This window comes from Melanerpes formicivorus, unplaced genomic scaffold (genome assembly GCF_026170545.1).
Source record: "Melanerpes formicivorus ecotype bairdi unplaced genomic scaffold, bMelFor1.0.p_v2 SCAF_12, whole genome shotgun sequence".
Classification (NCBI taxonomy): domain Eukaryota; kingdom Metazoa; phylum Chordata; class Aves; order Piciformes; family Picidae; genus Melanerpes; species Melanerpes formicivorus.
In genome coordinates, this window is record NW_027142364.1 from 1,629,715 (window position 1) to 1,647,027 (window position 17,313).

The 17,313-nt window shown below is 49.0% G+C and overlaps 1 long non-coding RNA gene across 7 annotated transcripts in view; it reads right to left on the bottom strand.

The window, feature by feature from the left end:
- The window catches only part of LOC137444358 (uncharacterized), an 88,446-nt gene that overhangs the window by 62,652 nt on the left and 8,481 nt on the right, over positions 1-17,313 (bottom strand). For 5 of the 7 annotated variants that reach the window (XR_010988129.1, XR_010988133.1, XR_010988131.1 and 2 more), the window contains exons 2-3: positions 9,277-9,421; positions 8,474-8,675 (exon numbers count right to left, since the gene is read on the bottom strand). This is a non-coding gene — a long non-coding RNA (uncharacterized lncRNA). Of the gene's footprint in view, positions 1-6,771; positions 7,091-8,473; positions 8,676-9,276; positions 9,422-15,654; positions 15,699-17,313 lie in introns of those variants that run through there. The other 2 variants (XR_010988127.1, XR_010988128.1) reach the window with 2 other exon arrangements.

Here is a 17,313-nt window from a genome sequence, read left to right on the forward strand (position 1 = left end):
GTGGCACAGGATGATGTCAGCTGGAGCATCTCATCAGCAGGAGTTTCACTGAAACTGCGTCTGAGCCGTGCCAGACATGACGGCACACGGCCCGAGCCGGCACGCCCTGCCTCAGCCTGGGAGGCGGCAGCGCAGACACGCAGCAGCCTCCAGAAGGGAGCACCAGATGTGTGCCGAGACCCAAAAGCTCCTTAGCTCATGCCAGTCTTCAGTGGGTAACTGCAGCAGAGGTTTCCTGAGCACAGCTGCAGGAGCAAAGGGCAGTCACAACGGGCAAGCCTCTTCCATCCCAGTCAAACACCAGAACAGGTGCCCCAGCTCCACACACAGCCAGTTTCTGCCCAGGTGCAGAGGATAGCTTCAGTTGGTGCCCAAAGCCAAGCCCCAGCCCGATGTGCCCTTCAGGAGCTGTTGGTTCTGCTGCTGTGCTCTGGCAGCAATTCACTCCTCCCTACCAGAGCGCTCTGTTGTGCACAGCTCGCTCAGGTTATTTGCTGTGGCCACCCCCAGGGCTGACTCAGATGAGAAACATCCACTTTTCTTGGCTAGAAGCACCACGTGCTCCACTGGCCACCTACATGCCAGAACCCAGGACTCAGAAAGGTGGAGAAGGCAGGCAGGAGGAGAGGAGATGATTAGAGGACAAACTGGCAAGTGAAAAACTGACTTGGAGTATGGAAGAATATGGAAAATGGCAGGGAGCACAAGTGTAAAAACTGCACAGAGCTGTTCAAGGACTACTGGATAGCCTGTGGATGGAGGAGGAAGCTAAAAGGAAAAGTGTGCATGCACCATGAGCATCAGAAACCTTCATGATTACTCTCCTGAGACTTCCAAAGCAGCAAACACAAGCAGCAAATGCTCACAAACCACCAGAAGAAAGTTCTGCTGCAGCTGGGGATGGTGAGGCAGGGAGGCAGCGCTGAGCCCAGGAGAAGGCTCCCAGGAGCACCCCTGGAAGCACACCAGGCCCTTTGGGACTACCTTGGTCTGAACTGCAAACCTCAGCCTCCCCTGAAATAAACAGAAGGAATGATGAGAGGCTGAATCTGCCCTGTTCAGAGGTGGGGTGGGGGTATGGTTGGTTTTTAATTACATTCATGAACCCATTGCCACCACACCTATGCCAATGCCCAAGCCCTTTCCCACAGCCCTGGCAGCAGCCAACATGACTGATGTCAGACCATCACACTCACACTCCTGCCTTGTGTCCCAGATCCTGCACTGGCAGCTCCACCTCAACATGCCACCTCATGGTTTACTGGGGCAAGCTGTCACCTCTTCCTGGGCTCCTTTACTTCTAGGCTGGCTGCACCTTTGCCCAACAAACACTGCAGCTCCCAGGGAAGGAGCTGTGACAAATGACTTCAGACAGCAGCAGCACCTCTGTGACTGCTGACACACAGCACAGCAAGGCTGCTGGACAGGGACCATGATTCCTATTTCACAGACAAGAAAATAAGCCTCTCCTGAAGGCAAGGACACAATATGGACTTCAAGTGACCACATGGGCTGCTTTTGAATGCTAACAGCCTCTTGTGTTTGCTCTGCATTTGCCATGTTAATCCCATAGGAGTATGGGGGCACAAGCTATTGACTCTATTCCCCTCTCTGCTCCATGACAGCCATAGAGCTTCTCATCTCAGCCCTTATTCAGTCACCAAACACCCTTTTAGTGCACACCCTCCCTGGCAAACCAATAACATGGTTAACTCAATTCAGATAAACTCTGGGCAGTTCCTGTACCTACATCAAGCCTGAAGTCCTCTGCTGCTTCTGCAGAAGGCTTTGTGTGCCCTGATAATCAAGGGTTACAGTGGCCCCTGGACCACCACAGTATTTCTTCAGTGCCAAACCCCACATTTATAAACCCCCAGAGTGACACAGATTACACCAAACTTAGTGTAAAGAAAATGCTTGTGCCACTAGACTGGCAGGCTTGATGGCATTCCCGCTCCTGGCAGAGGTCAAGGACACAGCCAGCTACAGCACAAACTGACAGCAGAGAAACTCTTTGCACAGACGTCCTCAGCACGTGCTGAGAGCAAGGCAGCTCACACCTCTGTCAGGGACTGTCCATGTGAAGACTCAGGATAACTTGTGAGCTATGTGTTTGAGTTCTTTCATCCTGCACATGAAGTTCTCCATGGGGAGGTACTCTGAGGATGCTGGCTGTGCTTGAAAAGTTGGCAGAAAGAGTAGAAAAAGAAAACACCGCAACAAGACGAAACAAAACTCACACCAGAGTTAAACCCAAATCCCCCAGCCTTGCTAAACCTTTCTGCTGCCCCTCAAAACCATGCCTTGCACATCTGAGCCAGCCAGTCATGGCCACCACACACAAACCCTGCTCTGGTTTTGTTACTTCCCCCCCTTTAGAGAAGCCTCCTTGACAAGCACGCACTGTAGTTCCTCCAAAGCCATGGTAACCTTGACTGTTTACAGATGGATCAAATGTATTTCAACCTCTCCACTGTAGCCAGAAGCAGGAAATATTTTTTCCCCCCTAGGATTTCCTAAATCTTTTAATCTTCTGCCTCTGAAATCTGTAATTCTACTTTTTAAAGCCCATATTCATGAAGAGAGATTGAAGTGACCGAACCAGGGAGAGAAGAAATTCCTTTTTTCATTCTTCATCTGTAGTTCAGAATGTCTTATCTCAGAGACACCAGCCAGAAAGAGGCTTAGAGGTAAGAGTTAATGGAGGCAGAGGTGACTTACAGAGCATGTCACCAAAGAAACCCCCTGCAGAACGCTGAGGAGGGACCATACGCTGGTATGCGGCTGGGGAACAGAACAGCAGCTGGGGCTGCTGTGGTCTGAAGATGTGGCAATATTAAACATCACTTCATGCCAGAGAGACCTGGGCATTCCTGAGAGTCCAGTGCAGAGCCACCAGGGTGATGAAGGGGTAGAAACACATGAGATGCAGGGAGAGGCTGAGAGGGCTGGCAGCGTGCAGGCTTGAGAAGGCAGCATGGGGGGATGTTACCACTGTGCAAGCACTGATGGGGGGAGCAAACAGGACAAAGCCAGGCTCTTAGACACTCAGCTTCACCTCAGCCTTCAGAAGGCACTGCCAAGTGAGATCAGCCAGTGCTGTGCTCTGTCACCTCTTGCTCTGTAAGAAAGCCAGAGTGCTCCACATGCCGTGTGGGGTGCCATGGGGCAGCAGACACCAGGGAAGGAGGCCACATTAAGGTGGAAGCTGGTGTCTGCCTAGCTGGTTGGGGATCCCTTTGTGCAAGGCTTTTTGAAAGCAGCAGATAAAGCTGCAAATAGAAAGCTAGCTCTTGCAGGTGGCAGCTTTCAGGGAACTGGCAACACGATGCAGCCTGTTCTGGTGGCTGACACCTGCTCAGAAATGACAGAAAAGCATGGTCAGGTGGCGCAGCTACTGCCAGAGGACAGCCATCACCCTGTCCTAGCTCCAGAGGGACAATGCACAGACAATCTCCCACAGCTGCTGCATTTGTCTCCTGCTTTGCAATTCTCCAGTGTCAGGTCCAGCAGGCTGGGTCTCTGGGGTGGATCCTGTGGTCACACAAGTAACCACTGGAGATCACCACCATCAGCTGGAGGCTGAACATCAGGACAACCAGCAGGTGGGAACTCAGTGAGAAGCTTATTTACTTCCTTGGACTGGGCTTGAAATGTGCAGAAAACACATGGGGGTAGGTGGAGAGCTCACAGGTCCTGCCCATGGAACCAGAGCTCCTGCTAGGTGGGTGCAGAGTGATGGGAGCACCTTTGCGGGAGGGGTTTTGGAAAGCAACAAAGGCTGCTCTGCCCAGCAGGCTCCTGCCTAACCAGGGAATGTTCTCCTCCATGAGCATGTGGAACCATAGAATCAATAAGGTTGGAAAAGACCTCAAAGACCATCAAGTCCAACCTATCACCCAAGACCTCATGACTACCAAACCATGGCTTCAAGTGCCACATCCAGGCTCTTCTTAAACACTTTCAGTGCTGGTGCCCACCTCCCTGAGCAGCACATTCTAATAGCCAATCTCTCTTTCTGGGAAGAACTTCTTAACATCCAGCCTAAACCTCCCCTGGCACAGCTTGAGACTGTGTCCTCTTGTTCTGGTGCTGGTTGCCTGGGAGAAGAGACCAACCCCCACCTGGCTACCACCTCCCTTCAGGGAGCTGTAGAGAGCAAGAAGGTCTCCCCCGAGCCTCCTCCTCTCCAGGCTAAGCAACCCCAATACCCACAAGACTCATCAGCACCAGCCAGACTACAACTCCTCCTACTTGAAAGGGGGCTGTAGCCAGGTGGGGGTTGGTCTCTTCTTCTAGGGAACCAGCAACACAACAAGAGGACACAGTCTCAAGCTGTGCCAGGGCAAGTTTAGGCTCGAGGTAAAGAGAAAGTTCTTCCCAGAAAGAGGAATTGACCACTGGAATGTGCTGCCCAGGGAGGTGGTGGAGTCCCTGGAGGGGTTCAAAAAGGCTTGAATGTGGCACTTGGAGCCATGGTTTAGTTGTCAGGAGGTGCTAGGGATTAGGTAATAGGTTGGCCTTGATGATCTCTGAGGTCTTTTCCCATCTGGTTGATTCTATGATTCTCCACCTGTATTTTCCACACCAAGAGCCTGCCTCAGATGCAAGTCTTTGTAAAACCCAAATCAGGTATTTAGAAGAACAGGCCCAGGGAACAATATAGTACTTTATGCCTAAAAAAACCCCAACCAGTAACAACTGCACCCTCAGAGGAATTTTTTTTTTGGCAGGTGGGGAACCAGTAAGCCACAGATAAACAAAGCAGAGAATGCTAGCACTGCCTAGCTGCAATGCATATCCTTCCCCAAGGAATTCTGTCAAAACAAGGTTAAATATTTCACTGGGACTAATGCTTTCTTTTAATTTATTTTTATAAATCAATCTGCATAATGTAAACTGGCATCCTTCACGTTTCAATTTTGCTTACAGTAATAAAACCCAACTCTGCAAATCAGCCCCAGCTATATGTTATTTTTACATCTAAGAGCACTGAGTGATGGAAACTTGGCAGGAAGGATCTGACTGAGAGAGAAGGAAAAATTGTTCTACTTCCCAAACATACCAGAACAAGACCATGCTCCACAGCCTGATTTTAAAGCAGTAGGTTGAAAATGACTCAGCCTACGTTAAAATTAGAGGGATGATGAGATTGAGACTGCAAGATATGTACTAAATAAAGTGCATTTTTCACTTGACTTCGAGAAGCTTTTTTGTTAATGTCTGGTAAAGGAAGTAATGGAAACCCAGCAACTAGATAGGTCTGTGAACCAGCCAAACCTACAAGGTGTTTCATGGAGCTGTGAATGCCACCTGTGATGACTGTGACTACCACTGTAGGAAAGGCAGATTTGACAGAATACAGGGAGTGTTTGGGGCAGGCACCCCCATCACTGAGCTGCCAGCACAGGAGGGCAAGGCAAGGACAGGACAGCAGCTGCACTGTGCCACACATGCACACGTTGGCAGTGGCACTCCGGCAGCAAGGCCTCCTGCTGAAGGCCTCTGCAGCCACTCTGGGCTCCTCTAGCCCCCTCTTTGCCACAATCCTCGTGGTGGTTTCTCCAAGCCCACCTCTTGTCCTCCCAGAAGAAGCCACAACCCCAACACCTCCTCCCTTGGAGCGATGAGGAGATGCCACCAGTAGGTGGGTGCTCATGTCCCAGCACTCTGCAGCCCTCTGGCAACAGCACTTGGCACCACCACTCACCACTGAAGCTTTTCTCAAATCACATCCTGACACAGCTTACACAGCACCAAGTCATTAGCTCAGAGCAAACCCAACGAGTTTTTCTCTATCCTCTACTGTTTCTCTTTGTGCTCAGAGACAGAAGCACAATGTGCCTGGAGCCTTTTACAGGGAAGCCTTGCTCAACTTTGCCCCTCCCCACACCATATAGACATTAAAAACATATATAAAAACATAAATCTCCCTAACATTTTGAATGCTAGCTGAAAAAAGTCTTAACTGGAAGAGTTCACTAAGGCCAAATGACCAAACCAAGACATTCCCCTCTTTCCACATACACTGCTCACAGCCAGGAGAGGAACGTGTCACAGCTCAGTGTTTCTGCCTGCTGCTTCCTCAAGCTCTTCCCTTCTCTCACAGGAAATCCTCCAGCTGGCCCTGGTTTGTTCTGTGGTGCATTTTAAATTCAGTTGCTTTGCATCAAATGAACTCAGGTGCATGCAGACATTTGGAACTTGCACCTGGTGAGATTTCCTTACTTCCTTGATTGCTTTGGTTTCCTTCTAACAGATCCCTAACGAGCAAATTAGAAGCAAAAAAAGCAAGGAGCAAGGAGTCATTCTTCCAATCATTTCCTGCTTTTCTGCAACACACACACACACATGTTCTTTGAAGAAATGTGAGAAACCAACTGGCACCACAGGAGTCTGCATTTCCCAACAGTGATTAACAAAGTCCTGCCTAAGGTTGGTGTTGAATGGTTTGCACAAATAACTGCTGCAGATTTCTCCCTCGTAGGAGGCCACAGAGGGCAGGATTCTGTCAGGAATGACTGCTCCTCCCCACATCTCTAGCACAAGTCCAGAGGGTCACTGGGCTGCTAGTGAGCAGCACTGGTGCTGTACTCTGGAGGTCAAGGCTGACAGGCAGAGCTGGGTGACCACCTTTGTAGGCATGGGTCATTTTTACTAACCCAGCACTGAATGGTTGTCATGTCCCAGGAGGAGCTCCTGACTCAGTTCTCTTGTGTCCAGCCCCTCCACCCGGCAGCACTTTCCCAGTCAGGTGCCCATGGTCCTTACCACTCTGGAAGTCCCAGCAAGGCAATGGCAGCTCCTCTACAGAAGTCTCAAGGAGAAAAAAAAGTGCAGCTGGATGACTTGATGTGACCTGCTCACATAGGCTGAGTTCTGAGGGGCAAAGCCTCACAGGTTCTCTTGGTCCAGCCAGCCCTTGCTTGCACAGGGCTGTGTGGGGACTGCAGGAATGCCTGGGCAGGGCATGCTACACAGCAAGCCAGGGCAAGAGGGTGAAGAGCAGAACCAAAGCCAGGAGGCCAGCTGCTGGGATAGCTGCAGGGGCTGAATCACTTGTCTGAGAAGCAGTATCCTTAGCCTGGAGCTAAAAGAAGCACAACAGAGAATAAGGTAGGGCACTTGAGAGGAAGAATATCCTTGGCTGGCTTTCATGTGTTTTGTTGTGGGTTTTTTGATGCTTTACAGCTATTACCACTAAAGAGCAGAACCTGTGACAATGCAGAGAAAATAATTGTTTTGCTCTGAGAGCATCAGGCAGCATTTTCACCAAACAAGAATGGACCTGTTGGGTTGTTTTGATTCCTGGCATAACTGGACATGCCTCATTTCCAGCCTGAAAAAATGGCAATGCATAATGAAGACAACCTCTTGTCAGGTAACTACACACAACTTCCACCACAGGGTGGGAACTCTTGGCAGGATGTGGTCTCAGTACAGAGAAACTGGGTACTGCCAGCTGAATAGATCTGTCACATTTCTTTCTGCAGATGTTATGTCTACTACTGCTACAAATAGCACAGCTGAGTGATAAAACTCAAAAATTGTGAACAAATATTTTCTCTATTCTCCAGTCTGTTTGCCTTGTGAATCTGACAGCACCTTGTTTTGTCAGGCATGGCTCAGGTCCACAGGGCCAGCACTCCTCATTGCTAACAGCAGCAGAGCCTGGACAGCTGGCAGCAGCTCCCACGGGACAGAGAAGCAGCCCTGCTAGGTACCTCTTAGCTAGAAGGACACAGGAATAAGATGACCTTATACAGGAATATGGCCCTTCAAACACTGGAATCAACTCTCCAAGGTCTGCTGGCTAAAAGCTTGGCCCTGCAGAGGCTGAAAGATGTTCACATTGCCGGAACCTTCCTTACACACACACACACACTGACTTCCTGCACCTCTTCAGGGTCAGGACTTAGATGATGACACTTTGAACTTCATGAACCCTCCAGCTCTGTCTATATATATTAAAGCTATTCTAATATGCACATAATTAATGTGTATATTACTCAGCAAAGAGTAAACAGCAAGTGCTGCAGTGAGGCTCATTTCACTGACTTCATTACTGTACAGAAATCTGCTACTGTAAATTAACTGATACATTATGGTATGTTATAAATAATTAAAACTCCAATGGCAGTTGAAAAAAAAATGAATGAAGCAAGAACATTCTGTAACCCAGTGTTCTTCTTACCCTACTTAATAATTTCCTAACCAGAGTAAAACACTAAATCTGAAGTCTCTTTAAGCACAGGAAGGAATTTGTTAGTATAATTTATTCATTTGGAAAGCACCTCAGCCACAAAAAAATCTAAAGCATCAATCCACCTGCCACACAAAATAAACCCGGTCCTTTGTCACCTTTCACAGGTCTCCAAGGTGCAGCCAAAGGGAGCAAAAGTGGTGACCCACCCAGGGCAAAGTTCTGCTGCTGACTGTGGCACACAGAGAGCTAAGAAAGAACCCACCCTACCTGGTCTTAGAGGATGAGGGGAAGAGGTGGGCTTCTCTACCAGTTGTCACCACCTGATGCTTGAGGAGGTGAACAGGAAGGATGTCTCTCAGCCAGGCTCTCCCACAGCAGCTTTACAGAGCTGCAGGCAGGGCTGAGGGCTGAGCAGGAGGAATGGGTTCTGCTTTGGCATGTGAATGTAGAGCAGCTCAGCTTCTGAGACCTAGAAGTGGGAAGAGACAGACAGGGGAACAGCACATGAGTAATATCACTGTATCTTCGAGAGAGGTATTTTTAAAGCAGACCAATGATGCTTTTAGGCAACTTGTTAGAACTCTGCATGCCCCATCACTTCCATCAACAGCACCAGGCTGGTTCTGCAGAGGTTTCCTGGTTTTTACAATAATAAATTATTCTTTAGTTTCACTGAAATAGCAGGTCTCTTTTTTTAGACAGACATAAAAGGGGCTGACAAAACCTGCTGCTTCATTATCTCCTGCTGAATTCCATGTTCTGCTCCTTCACTCCTCTCAGCTTCCTGCTCTGTCTTCTCTGAAGTACCACAGAGCTTGCCAGCAGCCCTTTTTTGCTTCCCCCTTTCAAATTTATTGGTATTTATTTCCAGGACAAAAAGCTTTATCAACGAATGTGCTGTTAATGCTGTCTGAGCTAACCTTCATCAGAGTGGAGAATAATCCCTGCTGTCAAGTTAGGGCCACCTTGCACTGCCACCTTGCAGGTGTCATTTCCCTCCCCATCCAAAGCAGTGGGTGGACCAGGATGGACCTTCAGGGGGAATTCCCTGTGTGGAAAAGGGCTCTGACCCTGTTTCTGTAGTCTCCAAGGGGGTTCCTTCATCTCTGTAGTCTGCCACAGCATGGAAGGGTCTTTGTTGGTGCCGATTCTGGTGTGTCTACAGGCATCCTGGAGCTGCTGGCTGGCAGGTGGACTGCACCCATCTCCCCATCACTGTGAAAGGGGAGAGGCAAAGAGAAAAGCTTTCAGTATCTGCACAGCCTTGATGGAGATCACAAAGGTCAGGAAATATCTTGCTTCAAAGTGTAAGGCAACTGTGTAAGTGTAAGAGTGGGGACGTAGACAGCAAGTGAGAACAGCTCAGGGGGAAATCTCATTTGTGTCTGCCCTCTGATGATGGGAAAAAGGATTCTCCACCCATCTGCTACTGCCTACACTCACTATGGCACCCTTAATTGGAGGCTGAGCAGAGGGCCAGACGGCCTGTTCTGGTACAAGACACCCCACAGGCTACCCAAGGGAGTCTCTGGACTTTATCAAGAGACACTGGGTGATGCTAGGACAGAACAAGATGCTCCTGCAGGAAAGTGCTTCCCAAGGAGATCCAGACTTCTGGACAAAGCCTTGCAGCTGAGAGCAGAAGCCTGTAATACCACGGATGGGTTTGCAGTAGGTATCAGCAAGGACAGTTTACAAGGCAGATTTATCCTGGTTTTGCTGCTCCCCAAGGACAGCACAGCTGACACAACACTGCCCAAGCTGCAGTGGGGGCTCACAGCTGTGTAAGCTAGAGGTGCTTCAGCACACAGTTAACTCCCACAGACTGACTATTTCCTGCTTTGTGGTGGTGCCTTTTTTTTTAATAACCTCTTCTTCAGGCAAGTCTCTCCTGGTAGTTTCAGAATTCATTTTAATCAATTTAAAATTAATAACGAAACAGTGAAATCCTTAGGGCCTGAGAGCTCCAATCTCTGCCAGGCTGGAAGTGATGAGTCAGCTCCAGCCTCGGATGGAGCCTGCCGAGGGACGCCCCAAAGAGCTGTGCTCGCTGAACTGGGTCACTCGGTTTGCTGCTCACGGCCAGGAGCTGGCCCTGCCTCTGATGGGGACGAGCTGCTCTGCTCCCAGGGCATCACCGCCTGGCACCTTGCTGCCACCAGATGCTCTGTCCTGCGTGGGTGCCTAGCAGGAGCAATACCAAGGGAAAAGACATGACTGAGCCTCCTCCAGAGGAGAGAAAGGACAGGACTGAGCCTCCTTGAGAGGAGGGAACGGACATGACCAAGCCTCCTTGAGAGCAGGGCAAGGACACGACTGAGCCCCTGCAAAAGGAAGGAGAGGACAGGACTCAGCCTCCCCAAGAGAAGAGAGAGGACGGTGGCAGCTGGCAGCAGGACGTGGTGACACGCAGGGCCCCGTCCCACTCCTGCAGTGCTGCACAGTGTCTCCTCAGGGGGATGCTACACTCCTGCCCCAGTTGCCAACCCATGCTTTCTCTGCTCAAGCCAGGAATGGAAACCAGCACCACTGAGAGCAAGTTCTCTGCCTTGGGCCCTTGCCCCAAGTTAAGGCTCCTGCCCAGGCCCAGCCCTGGTGGCTGTGTTGTGCTCCTGAGGCAGCTCCTGCAGCAGCTCTCCAGAGGATTTACCCTCAGCCTCTGCTTTCTGCACTAACACAGCAGGTGAGGCACAGCACTGCCCACCTCGTGTGCCCGGAGCACACTGGCTGCTCACCGCTGTGCCCATGGACCATGGCAACTCATGGATGCCAGCAGCCCAGCAGGGCCAGCCCGGAGCAGCAGCAGAGCAGATGGCAGCAGGAGGCTGTAGGCAAGAAGAAACTCTCTGCCTCGCTCCCCACAGCCAGCACCAGGGCATGAGGGAGGCTGAGGAGCTCCTACAGTGCTCCTGCAGCATCAAAGGTCCTGGTCTGCAGAAGGGGAGCAGGAACAGGACTAAGGGAAGGGCAGAAGCCTCTGTAGCCTGCCCATGACATTTCTCCATTTGGTCCTCTCTATCTGCTGACTTTAGGCTTCCCCAGCCTCTTCTTGGGCACTCGAAGGAAGGGCAGGGGACTCCCTGATGCCAAGGGCCGTTCCCTCAAGGCATGTGATGTAAGTACTGTTCCCCTGGGCTGGAAGAAGAAGGACAGGGAAGCCAGGCTCTGCTGGGAGCACAAAAGCTGCCCATCACCTGGCATCCACACCAAAAACCAGATCTGAATCCCCACCAGCTTGCACCTGCACCTATTTGAAAACACTGGTGGCCCACTTTGGGAAAAGAAGCATAGAGTCCTGCAACAGCTGGCACCACCTCTGCAACCCTGCCCAGCTCTGCTCTGATGTGGAAAGGACCAGACAGATGAGAGAGCAGAGAAGTCAGCTCAGCTGCCCTTGCCCTAGCAGCCACCCAAACCCTTCTCATACTGCTCAGTTCTGTTCCTAGGTGTGATTTGCCTCATATCAGTTATTCCTCCCCCGTGCTGGAGCTCCAAGAGATTCAGACACAGCCAGGGTCTCCCTGGGTGAGCGAGGAACAGGCTGCACTCGGCTGGGCCCTGTGGCGGGGAACAAAACAGCCACAAAGAACTGCCAGCACCTTCTCAAAACAGCTGCACCTCCCTACAAGCAGTGGCTCCAAATAACAAGATGCCTTGGGTAATTAACTGAATGTTCTTTGGATAGAGCTTGTAAAAGGAGCTTATACATATTAAACAAGAAAGAAAGATCTACTGTCTATAACTTGTTCTTTACCAACAAACAAAAGGTTTGGACTGAATCCACTTGAGAGCAAACTTTGCAAAGGCCTTATGCTGAACTCCTTCCATAGAAAGAACTGAACAGGGTCCAGGGCATTTGTGAGGGGCTGCCCAGAAAAAGCAAGGTTTGTGGTCAGTCTGCTTGTTGTTTTAAGCACATCAAATACTCTCTCTTTTGGCATTACCATGGCAGAGCTGCAAAAATTTAGCAGTAGCACAGCATTGGCCCCCAAGAAAGGCACAAAACAGCTGCTCTCTTAGCTGGATCAGCTGCTACAGCAATTCTTACAGCTGCCATTATCAGGGCTGAAAGTGGAAAGGATTTCCTCATTAATGCACTGCAGGACAAAGGATCTTCTCTGCAACAAGGGCCTGACAGTGCTAGGTGCTGGGCCTGCAGTATCTTGACACATGCTTGCCCAGTGCTGCAGGCTATTTCATCCAAAAAAAGAGTACCCTTTAGTAGCAAAGTGAAATAATTCTCCTCTATGAATTGCTATGTTTGACTTGCAACAGGAACCAAAAGCCAACATTCTGCAGTCAAGATAAGGCAACATGGAGCTCTTCTAGGTAGAAACACAACAGCTGCTCAGCATCAGCACAGCTCGGCAAGACTCAGACGCTCACTGCGTTTGCAGCACGTGGCAATAGCAGGCAGTCAGCACTCCTGTGTGTCTGTGAGCAATGGCATCAAACATGGGGAAAAGGCAATCATTATTTAAATTGTTTGATATCACCAGAAAAAAAAAAACCTGCCCGAGTAAAGCAGTATTTAGCCCTTTAACTTTACAAATGGCCTCTAAAGAACACACGAGCTGCTGCTCTCCTGTGCCTCTGCTCTAGCCTGGGAGCAGGCAAAAGCAGCCACTTCAGGTAGCATCACAAGGCACCAGGAAAGCACCCAAACTATCTATGCATCAAACTATCTATGCATCAAACAACCCAGCCCAAGAAAACCCAAAAAGGACCCCTCTGACACCTGTGGGAAGCCTGAGAAGATGACCACTGCTATCCTGCAGCTGAGGATCCTAGGCAAACACACCTAGTTTGGCCAGCAGACTGTGAAAAGCAGCCACATTCCTCTGCTAAGACAGAAAGCTTTGATGATGAGACCTTTCCCAGCTGTTGGCAACTGGCTCAGTACAAAAGGTCAGGCTGGGAGTTATCCACAACACAGGGCTTTCCATATTCCTGGCAGCCTGTCTCATGCCAGCTATTCTGGAAACCAAGTCAAGCACAAGTGGTATGTGACCTGGGGAGACAGAGACAGCTCAGCTGCTACGGAGGGAAGAGCAGTGGGAGGCTGGAGGACAGGCTCGCTTCTGAGTCTAATTCCTGCTCTGGCAAACTCCTGTTTCTCACACAGCCTTCAGAAGGGTCCAGCCACTTCAGGGACCCAGAGCTCTAACTAACATTCCTGCTTACCAGCTGCCTGAGCTCACAGATATCTGTGTTTCTGAACTCAAAAGTCCCCAGAAACCCAGACAAAAGATCTTCTGACTGTACTGGGAAGCACATCAGCCTCCAGGCTGCAGAGCAGCCTGGTGTCTGTCCCATGCCTAAGCCATTATATTCAATAAGTGGTTTTGTCTCTTCCAGAGAGGAACAACGTGACAAGATTATTTCCTGCTCACCTATTAATACTCGGCTGTGACAAAGACAAAAGATTTTGGCTCATGCCCTCATCTGCTCACCAAAGAGAAATAAAGATGAGGCAAAATGATTGAATGATTTCTTCTTGAAATTATTAAGAGGGCCTTTATTTTCTTTTTTAAAGCTAGAAATTGAAGCCCTGCTTCAGCAGAAGGTTGAAGGGTGACTGAGACCCAGAGCAGCGGTAAATGTTAGAATAAACCTGTAAGGTTTGCATGTGAGATTTCAAAAAGCCTTCCTCAAATGTCACAGACTGAGCATCACAGGCATTCCTGGGATAAACAGCAGAAGTATTTAAAGGAACAGACAAGGCTTTCTTTCCCTGCCAAAAAGAAGGTGAGAAGAGGACAGAGGGGCAATTTCTTGAGCGTTCTTTGCGGGTCACATCTAACTGCCCACTGCAAACAACTGCATGTCGGTCTGAGGACTCCCCTGCACCCTACCTGTCCTCTCCCTCCACACCCAACAGCCCAGGAAAATTCTCTGAGCAGACAGGCCTGAAAGAAGACTGAAATTCAAGGTTAGATCTTGCAGTGAAGCAACAACAACAACAAATAACATTCAGTGCTTTAATGACAAAATTTGTGTCATCATTTCAGTTCCCTGCTTCTGGTTTGGCTGTTTCTTTCCCCATTACTGAGATTAGGTCAGGGTAAAACACAAACATCAAAGCACTGTTGTAATCAAAGAACAGCTGCTTTGCTTTTGTCTCCTGGCCAATTAACACAGCTTGCTAGGAGGAAAAAAACCCACCCCATTAGTACTCAAAGAGGTCATAAGCTGCTTTCTGTGGTTTGGGTTGCTGCATTAATGTTTGGAGCTCAGGAGTGGTGCCATCATAAGGACCAGAACAGGACCAGACTCAGGCCCTGGGTGGCTGTAGAACATGTCTCTGTTTGCTCTTTCCACTTCTCATTCCCAGTGCTGCTGTCCTGCCAGCCTGCCAACACTCTAAAAGGCAAGAACTCCACACAACCTTTTTTGCAGTGGTGTTGGTAGAGCGCTCTGTCCCCAGGTGTCTGATGCATCCAACCCCAACCCCATCTGCTACAGAAAGTAAATAAAACATTACAGGGTTTTATTAATAATTGATAATTGTCAGGAAGGCAGAGCTTCCCTCTCAGAATATGCTAACACAGGCTGCTCCAAACTCATCCATCCAAGGTTGCACTATTACTTTGGGTTTACATCAAGAGGTAAGAGCAGGTTTGCTGCTTCCTTGCTTGCTCCCACCAGCCAGATCCCTGAGCTGTTCAGTGATTATTTCCTCCCCCCCCCCCCACCCCGTCCCTTTGTGGCCAGTTTGAAGTTATAATACTGCACATTCAGCAGTGCAACAGTTCAAAGTGGTCTTCAGAGGTGGAAGCCCCTAATGCAAACCTCATTAATTACACAGGAATGTTTCCCCTGCATGCTGCAGAGGAGAAGCTGGATTTCTGCCCCAGTCAGCTTTTGCATTTCAGATATCTGAGCACAAAAGGATACCTATGGATAAAGAAGGGCCAGTGTAGCCCAGCTCTTCAGGCACAATGGACCCACCAATGACAGTTCTCAGTGTGACCTGTCCCTCTCCTGCAACTGGTGGTGCTTGAACAAGAACAATGCAGTAAGAAGGAAAAAGGAGGTGATTCCAGCTTTGCTTGTGGCATTGGCACGACCAGTACTGGAGTTGTGTCCATAGTTTTCTATATCCACATTAAAAGGGGAGACTGAAATTCAGCTGCACAGACAATATGATGCTTTCAAGAACTTCTTCAAGCAAGGGCATAACTGCAGCTTGAGCTGCAGTTAAATGTAGATCAGCAAAGCAGTGGATAATGTACATCTACAGAAACCTGGTCTGCTGTCGTGGTCTGTATAAACTCCTCAGTCCTCAGACACCACAGATTCCTCTGGGCTGCATTCCCTGGACCTGCTTTGTTTACTTGCAAGATGTTAACCAGGCTTCAGGGCTCACAGTTGTTTGTCTGAACATTTACATCTAATCTACAGGCTAACTCCACATTTACAAAGGGGAAACTCTTCCAGACCCTTACCTACACCCATCTGTGAAAATGCAGCACTTGCACCTTCTTGTCCCTTTACAAGGAAAGAGGAAGAGTTCTCCAGTCACAGCAACTGGTGTATGGGACAATGAGATTGAGATAAAGAGCACCTTAAAAAGAAACAAAAGTCAGTTTGTGCACTCTGCATATTTCATGACACTTGTTGCTGTAAATGGGCTCTCCATAGAAATCTGGTGGTGCCAAAGGACAGCTTACCAGCTATGTTTAATGAACACACACACACAGAGAGCAGAGGAGCTGCCACATGTAACACAGGCTGCTCCAGCACACTTTCATCCTTGCTGACCTTACGAGCTACTTGTGCAAAAGGAGATGAAAATCTAAAGAAAGAATGACATTGAACCTTCTTATGCCCCCTATCAAATGATGCCACCAGGAATCAGAACTTCCTCTTGCTCTCCAGAGGCAGGGAGGAACTGGGTATCAGTGTGTTCATTCCTCCTTCTGTCTTCCCTTGAAACCAGCACCAGTGGAATGTTGCAGTCTGAATGCAATGGGTGACAACCTCATATGAATAAATTCTTTACAGATACTTAAGCACCACTGTGGAATCATGGCTCTGAAAACCCTGAATGCAGCCACAGGTAGCAATTACAATTTTTCCAGCCAACTACACCCCCCCCCCCCCTTCTGAAGGGACTGTCTTCAGCCTTTTTCTGAAGGCTGTTGTGCCCTTTCCCTGCCCATACCACGTGCAGTCCCTGACACCTACAATCCTAAGGGCACTCCTCCTTACACCACACAGCCCTTATACACCTCTGTAGGGCAGTGGGAACCTTGCAGAGACAGGAACACTGCTCACACTGACAGCAGTGCGTTCCTGTAAAGCTTTCCACGAGGGATTTTCATTCCCTGGTATGTGCACAGTCCCTCAGTCCTGCTGAGAAAAGGTGAAGGACACTGCAGGATTAGACCCTGAGATGCAATATGCAATCTTCTTCTCTGTCACCTGCAGTGCTCTGAGCACAGCATGCCTTGTGATTTTTGCCAAGTAAACATCTCCTGGTTTATGATATTAAACCATTTAATAAAACAGCAGAGAGGCTGTGAATAGGAACCAACTGCAGATTTGCTACTTCAGTGTCTGGCTTGGCCTGAACCAGTCTCTTGCTGATAAGAACACAGGCACCCAAGAACAAAACTGGAATCTAATTCCAGCTGTTTGTGTGGAAGGCAAAAAATGGTCTTAAATCCATGTGCTGTGCAGCCTGTGAGAGATGTGGTGCCTGCTAAATGAAAAGTATTAAATATTAGAGTTTCAAATCTGTTTGTTATTTGTTTGTATTTGTTCAATATTTTCTAGGGTAACACATGGAGGGGGAAAAATTAAGTGACTGCTAACAGATGATTCTGAATTGTTTGCTTTGATAGCATGAAGTGAAAATGCAACTTTGCTCTTGATAGAGTGAATCATAGAATCAATAAGGTTGGAAAAGACCTCACAGATCATCAAGTCCAACCTGTCAGCCCACACCTCATGACTAACTAAACCATGGCTTCAAGTGCCACATCCAATCCCTTTTTGAACACCTGCAGGGACGGTGCCTTCACCACCTCCCTGGGCAGCACATTCCAATGGCCAATGACTCTTTCTGGGAATAATTTCTTCCTCACCTCCAGCCTAAACTT